The sequence below is a fragment of the Myotis davidii genome, unplaced genomic scaffold, assembly GCF_000327345.1.
Source record: "Myotis davidii unplaced genomic scaffold, ASM32734v1 scaffold1597, whole genome shotgun sequence".
Lineage (NCBI taxonomy): Eukaryota > Metazoa > Chordata > Mammalia > Chiroptera > Vespertilionidae > Myotis > Myotis davidii.
In genome coordinates, this window is record NW_006289394.1 from 514,805 (window position 1) to 523,057 (window position 8,253).

The 8,253-nt window shown below is 36.0% G+C and overlaps 1 protein-coding gene across 3 annotated transcripts in view; it reads right to left on the reverse strand.

Moving 5' to 3' along the window:
- Positions 1-8,253, reverse strand: part of KIAA2026 (KIAA2026 ortholog) — a 99,611-nt gene that overhangs the window by 90,911 nt on the left and 447 nt on the right. The window lies entirely within an intron of this gene.

Sequence of the window (8,253 nt, forward strand, 5' to 3'; positions counted from 1 at the left end):
TATGAACAGGGACAGATCCAAAGACAGAGAAACAGCGATCAGACTATCAATCCCCAGAGGGAAAGTAGGGGTGGGTGGGGGTAATGGGGAGAGATCAACCAAAGGACTTGTATGCATGCATATAAGCCAAACCAATGGACACGGACAACAGGGGGATGAGAGCATGAGTGGGGACGAGGGGTGGGGAGGTTGGGGGTTAATGGGAAATGAGGACACATTTGTAATACCTTAGCCAATAAAGAAATTTTTAAAAAAGGAAAAAAAAAAAAAAAGATAAACGGTGTTCCTTGCAAAACACATGATGCTAATAAAAAAACAACAACACATAAAATATGAAATGCCATAGGGAAAATAATCCCAATATTCTAATCGTGGTACACATTTCTGTGGGTGAGATTTTCTTTCTGATATCAATCTCATACAACTGAAAATGTTACACCAATACCATAAATGACAATGTACTAGGGTAGTTCTAAATTGTAAGATTTAAGTAAAACGGTTTACCTTTAAAGTTTCTACAAACCCAAATGTCATTATAAATTGAGATTTGAAAGAAAACTTAAGTCTAGCAAATGAGATGTATCTGAGAGAGGGTTGGGGATATCCTTTGGAAAGAGAAGATCCCCCAAATACTTCATGTGTTAAATAACAAATCAAACGCTTTCTGCATTATATCTTGGCAGTGTTTTTTCACTAATTCTAATTTAGAAGGTTTAAACTCTCACAAAAGAGAAATATTAGTAAAATATTTACAAAATATAGCAAGAGGGTCCTAACTGGTTTGGCTCAGTGGATAGAGCGTTGGCCTGCGGACTAAAAGGTCCCAGGTTCGATTCCGGCCAAGGGCATGTACGTTGGTGGCGGGCACGTCCCCAGTAGGGGGTGTGCAAGAGGCAGCTGATTGATGTTTCTCTCTCATCGATGTTTCTAACTCTCTATCCCTCTCCCTTCCTCTCTGTAAAAAATCAATAAAATATATTAAAAACAAATACAAAATATAGCAAGAGATTTAATCAAGCAGTTTTACCTTAAACTGGTTATTACAATCTGTATTTTCTTTTTTTATCTTTAGTGGGATAGAAATGAATTTCCAGACATACATTTAAAGAAATATGCCCTAGCTGGTTTGGCTCAGTGGACAGAGCACTGGTTCTCAACCTTCCTAATGCTGCGACCCTTTAATACAGTTCCTCATGTTGTGGTGACCCCCACCCATAAAATTATTTCGTTGCTACTTCATAACTGTAATGTTGCTACTGTTATGAATCGTAATGTAAATATCTGATATGCAGGATGTATTTAGGCGACCCCTGTGAAAGGGTCGTTCGACCTCCAAAGGGGTCGCGACCTTCAGGTTGAGAACCGCTGGGATAGAGCATTAGTCTGTGGACTGAAGGGTCCTGGGTTCAATTCTGCTCAAGGGCACATGCCCAGGTTGTGGGCTCAATCCCCAGTAGGGGGCGTACAGGAGGCAGCCAATCAATGATTCCCTCTTATCATTGATGTTTCTATCTCTCTCCCTCTCCTTTCCTCTCTGAAATCAACAAAAATATATTTTTAAAAAAGAAATATAAAATCTGTCAGAAGAGTTATTTTTTCTGAAGGTACTTTCAAATAGCTGTACTCAAATGCCTTAAATATGAAAGTTTTGTGTGAGTTCTTAGCACTAGCTATTTCAAGTTCTTAAAACTGTACTTACAAAATCCGTAGATTTTATATTTTGAACATTAAAATAAAAACTGTAGAAAAAATTATCGAGTGAAAGTGAAAATTAAAAATCACCTACAGTTCCACTACTCAGTTACAACATTTAATATGAATGTATACTATCTTACAACTTCGGTGATATATATGGTTAACCCTATTTTACCAATACATAATTTAATCAAATTTGTAAATAGTAATTTCCTTTAAGTAAAATCTTTTAACCATAAAATATGCTTATTGTTGAAAATCTAGGACATATAGAAAAGTTAAAAGAAGAAAATGAAAAATAGCCATGATCTTTCTACTTAGTAATAGCCATTATTAACACTTTTTTGGTTTGCCCAAGTATTTTTTCAGTGTATATACTTAATATCCTGGCTTTTAAGCATGATTAATTCTGGAATATTCACAGGTCCGAGGTGGGAGATAATATACAAAGGGCTAGGTGATAAATAATACTACCACTGGGGTTTATTATTCATTCCCAATTTTTAAAAAAAGCACCTCAATTAACTTAATATGTATTTTAAAGATTTATATCACTATGCAAGTTCCTTAGAAATGAAAGCTGCTATTATTTGTTCTTGGAAATGAAAACTGCTATGATTTGTTCCGGGCACCTCTAAGTTCAGGGACATAGCCTACAGATGACTTGAAAGCTAAAACACAACTACTGAAAGGGATCCAATCTTCTCTCCAAAAACATGATTTTCTTTCCCCCTGCTCCAGTTTTTCTTAGAAATAAAAATGTAGTTATAAATTGATTAAGAACGGCACAAATACAATGAGAAACAGACAAGAAGGCAGAACACATTAGAATCTATTGGTGCATTTTTACTGTATTAAATCTAAATCAGTCTCAAATTAATATTTTCAAATGGAACAAGATTTCCTAAAATAATAAAGTCTGTAAGTTTACTATATAAAATAACTTTTACTTATTCCAGAATAAATTCTTTTCATCTTCATTAACTGCCTCTTCTTAATTAACCATTTCAGCTTTTAATATATATCACACACAGTTTAATCATCTTCTTCTAAACTTTCATCTTTCCAGTAAATGTACTCAATACTTATATAAAGTTCTGCCTTTAGGTCCCCTTTGTATTTTAAATAGCGTACCTGGGAAATCTCATTCACTCCCGTTTCTTCAACCATCACCTTTCTGCAGGTTAAATCCTAATCAAATATTCTCGAATCTTGCCCTACTCACTCAGCTGAGCTACATATGCAGCCTTCCCATAATTATCAGCTGAGTATCTTCAAATAAATGCCTCCTCTCATATTCCCTCAGAAGCATCACCACCATCACCTGGGCTTGAATTCATTTTGGACATCATCCTTTCCTTCACATCCCACATCCAATAGCTTGCCATTTTACCTGCTGAATACACCTCTTTCATATCCTCATCCACTTTTTTTTCCTACTGCCTATTATCTTTTCATGGAATTAACTCAATAGCCTTTTAACTGGTTTCTTTTCTTCATTCTCTGTTCCTCCATGTCAGCTTTCAAACTCACAATACTAGTAAAATCATGTCACCCCTTAGCTAAAACCTATGATAGATCTATACTGCCTACATTCTAACTTCCTTAGCAAGCAATTAAGAATCTCTATAGCTCCAATCTACCTTTCTACACTTATCTGCCACTACAGCCCTTCATTATCCTATACTCTAATGATTAAGTGATTAAGTTAATCACTGGGTATAAACTATTCCTCTGGGATACTCTGCACTCTTTTGACTCCATACCTTTGATTGTTTCTGTTTATCTACCACCTTGAAATAAGAAACAATGTCATATTTATCATTGTATCTACAGGGCTTTACTTAATATATAATAATTCAAGTAATTGTTAAATGAATTCCTCAACTTCATCTATCAATATTCTATCCACCCTCCAAAACCTTAACCTCTAGAATAAAATCTAATGAAGTATTTTTCAATTCCAGCTCCTTCCTCCTTCCTTGCAGTTACAACTCCTTTGCACTCCCTTAATACTTTATAATAAAGCTCACCACAGTAGTCTTCAAAGTATGCACCCTTGTAATATAGTTATTTCATGAGCTGAATGGACCAAGATCTACCATCCTGATTATGTTCTCTCATTTGTAAGGGGGGAAAAACTAAGGTACTAAATACAACTTCTTCAATCAAAGGTTTCCTCCTGTAATTTTACAAAGCCTTTTGGGCTCCCCAGCAAAATAAAATAAAATAATCATATGATACAACCAAATATATCAATATTTCATGATAGTCTGCAAATAGTTGCATGATTGCCAAGTGTTCTGACAATGGAATAAATTTGAGAATGAACCACAGTTTTAAGATATTTTACTTTTTATCGTAACTGTATATGTACCATCTTTTAAACCTCTTGGGGAGAAAAACTGCCTTCCAAGTACCCAGCAGGTACTCAATAAATGTCTTAATTAAAACCCCTCACCCTTTCATCACTGCACTCAATACTTAGGTTTAGCTCTGTTGGGATCACTGATGATGCCTCTTCTTTAACCACAACCTTTTAAAACTAGAAAAAGCAATCTTCTGACTATATAGCAATATTCTTAAAGCTTTCAAAAACATCATGGTTTAAAATTTGCCAGAGTCAAAAATTCTTATTATTATTTGAGTTTCTAAAGCTTTGTGCATAATTTCCTAACTGTTAAGTATTCACTATTCCTTCCCACTTATTTTCTCCCCATTTTTAATGTTAATTGATATTTCAGTTGCTTCAAATGAATGAGATCCCTTCTAAAACTATAACCTTCCTGAGAATAGATATGTTGTTTCTTGGTTCTAGTTATATTACAAATATGCATAACATGTTGGTATATATTACCAACATATATTAACATATTATTATACTTATAAACTACAAACATAGTGCTATTAAAAACACCACTAAAAGCAAGCCAAACCCTGGCAGGTTTTGCCTCGTGGTTAAAGTGTGGGACCCAGCACCAAAGGGTTGCTGGTTGAAGGGCAATGTACCTGGGTTGCAGGTTCCATCCCTGGACCAATAGGGGCTTGTGCTGGAAGCAACCAATCAATATGTCTCTCTCTCCTTGATATCTCTCTTACTCTTTCTTTCTCTCCCTTCCTTTCTTTCTCCCTCCATCCATCCTTTTCACTATCAAAAAATATCCTGGGTGAGGATTAAATAAATAAAATAAAATAAAATAAAATAAAATCTCTTTATATAAAGGGCTAATATGCAAAGTGTTCCCTCAGGAGTTCGACCAGGAGACTGGGAGTTTGATTGCTTGCGATGATGTGCACTGACCATCAAGGGGTGGCACGAACGAACAAAGGAAGGCCCCGGCTGGCAGCCGGAAGGCCCCGATTGGGACTGATCGCTGGCCAGGCGTAGGGATCCTACCTGTGCACAAATTTCATGCTCCGTGCCGTTAGTTTGAATATACTGACCTTGTAATATTTTCTTTCCTCACCCCAATCAATCACCCTGCATATCTCCTGGGTTGCAGACACTATCTGGAGACCATACTGTAGCCATATAGACTATAGTTCCCAGAAACATCATACTATTTCATACCTTGCATTCACTGAAGTTCAGCATTCTGGAATGCTCATTTCAAACCCTCCAAAAAAAATCCCAGCAGCAATATTCAACTTCGAAAGTCAGTTCAAGTGTATACTTCTATATGATGTCTTGTAAGTACTGTAGTCTCCTTCCCCTTTCTCCTTCTTCCTCTCAATTGTCCCTTCCCTTCAGATTTATGTCTCCTTCCTCTTAAATTTCTCTGTACCTTGTTTATACATCCATTACAGAATCATTATCTTTTTAAAGTCTCCGTTTTCCTACTCAACTATAAATCATTTAAAAGCAGAGAACTTAACTTTTGATTTCAGGGACTTGAATGTCTTGCTCTGACAGATACCCTCATATACAATCAACAAATCTAGCCTAGCACTCTCATAGCACAGATGAAGCAATCGAGATTCAAGTTATATAATGAGTCCGAAGTACTAATTCCATCGGGCTGTTCTATATTAATGAGAGGCCCAGTAAGTGAAATTCATGCACAGGTAGGGTCCCTAGGTCTGGCTGGTGATCAGGGCCAATCAGGGCCTTCCTTCCCCAAGCTGCTGGCCAGGGCCTTCCTTTGTTCCGCGCCACCCCCCGGTGGTCAGTGCACATCATAGTGAGCAGTCAAACTCCCAGTCAGTTGAACTCCCAAGGGGACAATTTGCACATTAGCCTTTTATTATATAGGATATAGCATCCTTTTAACCTAATCTAACTTGTCTTGTGCTCACTAAAGGACTCACTAGTATATAAAGCAGATGTAAAGTTCTTAGTACATTTGAAAATAAGAGCTAATTCAATATCTAACAGAAGACAGGACAAAACTTAAATGAACCCTGGCTGGGTAGCTCAGTTGGTTAGAGTGTTGTCCCGATATGCCAAAGTTGAGGGTTCAATCCACAGTCAAGAAACATATAACAATCAACCAATGAATGCATAAATAACTGGAACAACAAATTCATGTTTTTCTCCTTGCCTCTCTCTCTAAAATCAATAAACAAAAATGTAAATAAAACATACAACATACCTTAAGTGATAATATCTAAATGATTGTTTTTTTTATAGTACTAAGATACCATGTACCACTTATTTACATATAAGGTATCTGGGTCATCTATTTGCTGAAAATCTTATTTATATGGACAGTCTACAGAACATTGCTCTGGAACATCTATATATCCTAAATGCATACTGAAGAGTTGCAACCTATGCTTTTTTTCCTCAAAGTTGTGCCCACTCAAAGCATTTATTGAGTAGGCTAGTACATAAAAAGAAATGACTTCCCAGTATCAACCAGTGTGGTCTGGCAAACCCATTATTTATAAAACTTTTATCTGTTTAAGACCATCATATTACTTTTTGCTACTAAAATGCAAGAATTTTATCTCTCTTAAAATAATGTCACATATATATTATGTTTACAAACCACAGACTGTTATAAGTTTAAATTCTAAGTATGGATGCTATTAAATCATGTCAGAATGAGCATAAGCCCCTGGGATTGATTCTAAGCATTTAGAAATTTACCTTTATATACCTTTATGTGAAAGAGAAATAGTCTCCCTTGCTCTTTTGTGGGACTTGAAAATTATTTACTATACACACAATGCTTTTGAAAATATCTGTAATTCATTCAAACCCATATGCTGCTTCTTAGCGCTTTCATACAGCCATTCTCTTGCCTCATCCTAAATCCTATTTCTACATCTATAAAACTGGATACTTGGATTAGATTAAATCTATGAGTCCTTCCACAATCTAAAATCTTGTGACATCAACTTGAGTTTATGTGGGTCATAACTACAAAACACTGTGGAGTCAAGGGTAACAAATACACGACATACAAGGATAATGTCACTAAAAGAGTATATAGAGTAATCTACAAAGCAAATTTGTGAAATTGTTACCAAATAATTCTATTTTATAAAAGGATTCAAGAAGAATCCTACTGTTTTCAATGAAAGAAGTCAATGATGGTAGTGAAAACAGCATAAAGAAGCCAGTTGACAAATTAGATCACTTTAAAATTGCAATTATAGATCAAGGACCAAAAAATTAACAACTACTCCAGAAGAACACTAGTAGAATGCCCCGTTTCAGATATGAGAAAAATATTCATTTTATTCAACTACTACTACTATAAAGATTAACATTTATATTTGGCTCACTATGGGACCAGCACTGTTGACTTTACATGTAACTCATTTAATCCTACAGCAATCCCATGAGGTAGGTACTATTATTATCCCCATTTTACAGATGATGAAACTAAAGCCAAAAAAGTAAAGTGACTTGTTCAAGTTCACTTATGTTAGTGAAGAGTCAAACTACCATTCAACTATTTTCAGCAACAATTATTTTTCTATTCCTAAAAAATTGCCACTTGAGAAATTAATTTGGCTTGTATAAATTACGTAATTATTAGAAATTTATACGTTTTAGTAGCCTCCATTATTTCCTCTCACTAAATTAGATATATGGGTGGAATACACCAGCAACACGGAGCCATCTGAAGAGCCTATGATTTGTGGTAGAATACACACAAATATCTAAACGCATTAACAATTTTGCATTGATGCACCCACTATAATTGCAAAAGTTCAGTCTCCTGAGATGAAGCTGAGAGAAAAGATCAGGAGTACACCAGAGTAATCATTAACCATTTAATAACTCCATAAATCTCCGATAGCCGACAATGGGGTAGAAAAACGATACTATTTTTTAATGGTATGAAACTACCACCTTTTTACACGAGCTAAAATTAATTTTCCTAACGCCATTTCATCCTAAACCTTTTTTTAAAACTGTCCCGCTAAAAACTCTCTAAAAGCTACGGATCCAACTTCCCTCCCACTGAAACTTTTCCTCGGCTCACCCCTGTCCTTCTCCCTACCGGCACCATTTTACTTGACATCTACAAGCTTGGCCCGCTCTTTGGGTCGGGCCTGGGCTCCCTTCTCCGCTTCTTCCCACCTGGGTGCGGGGTTCGTCCG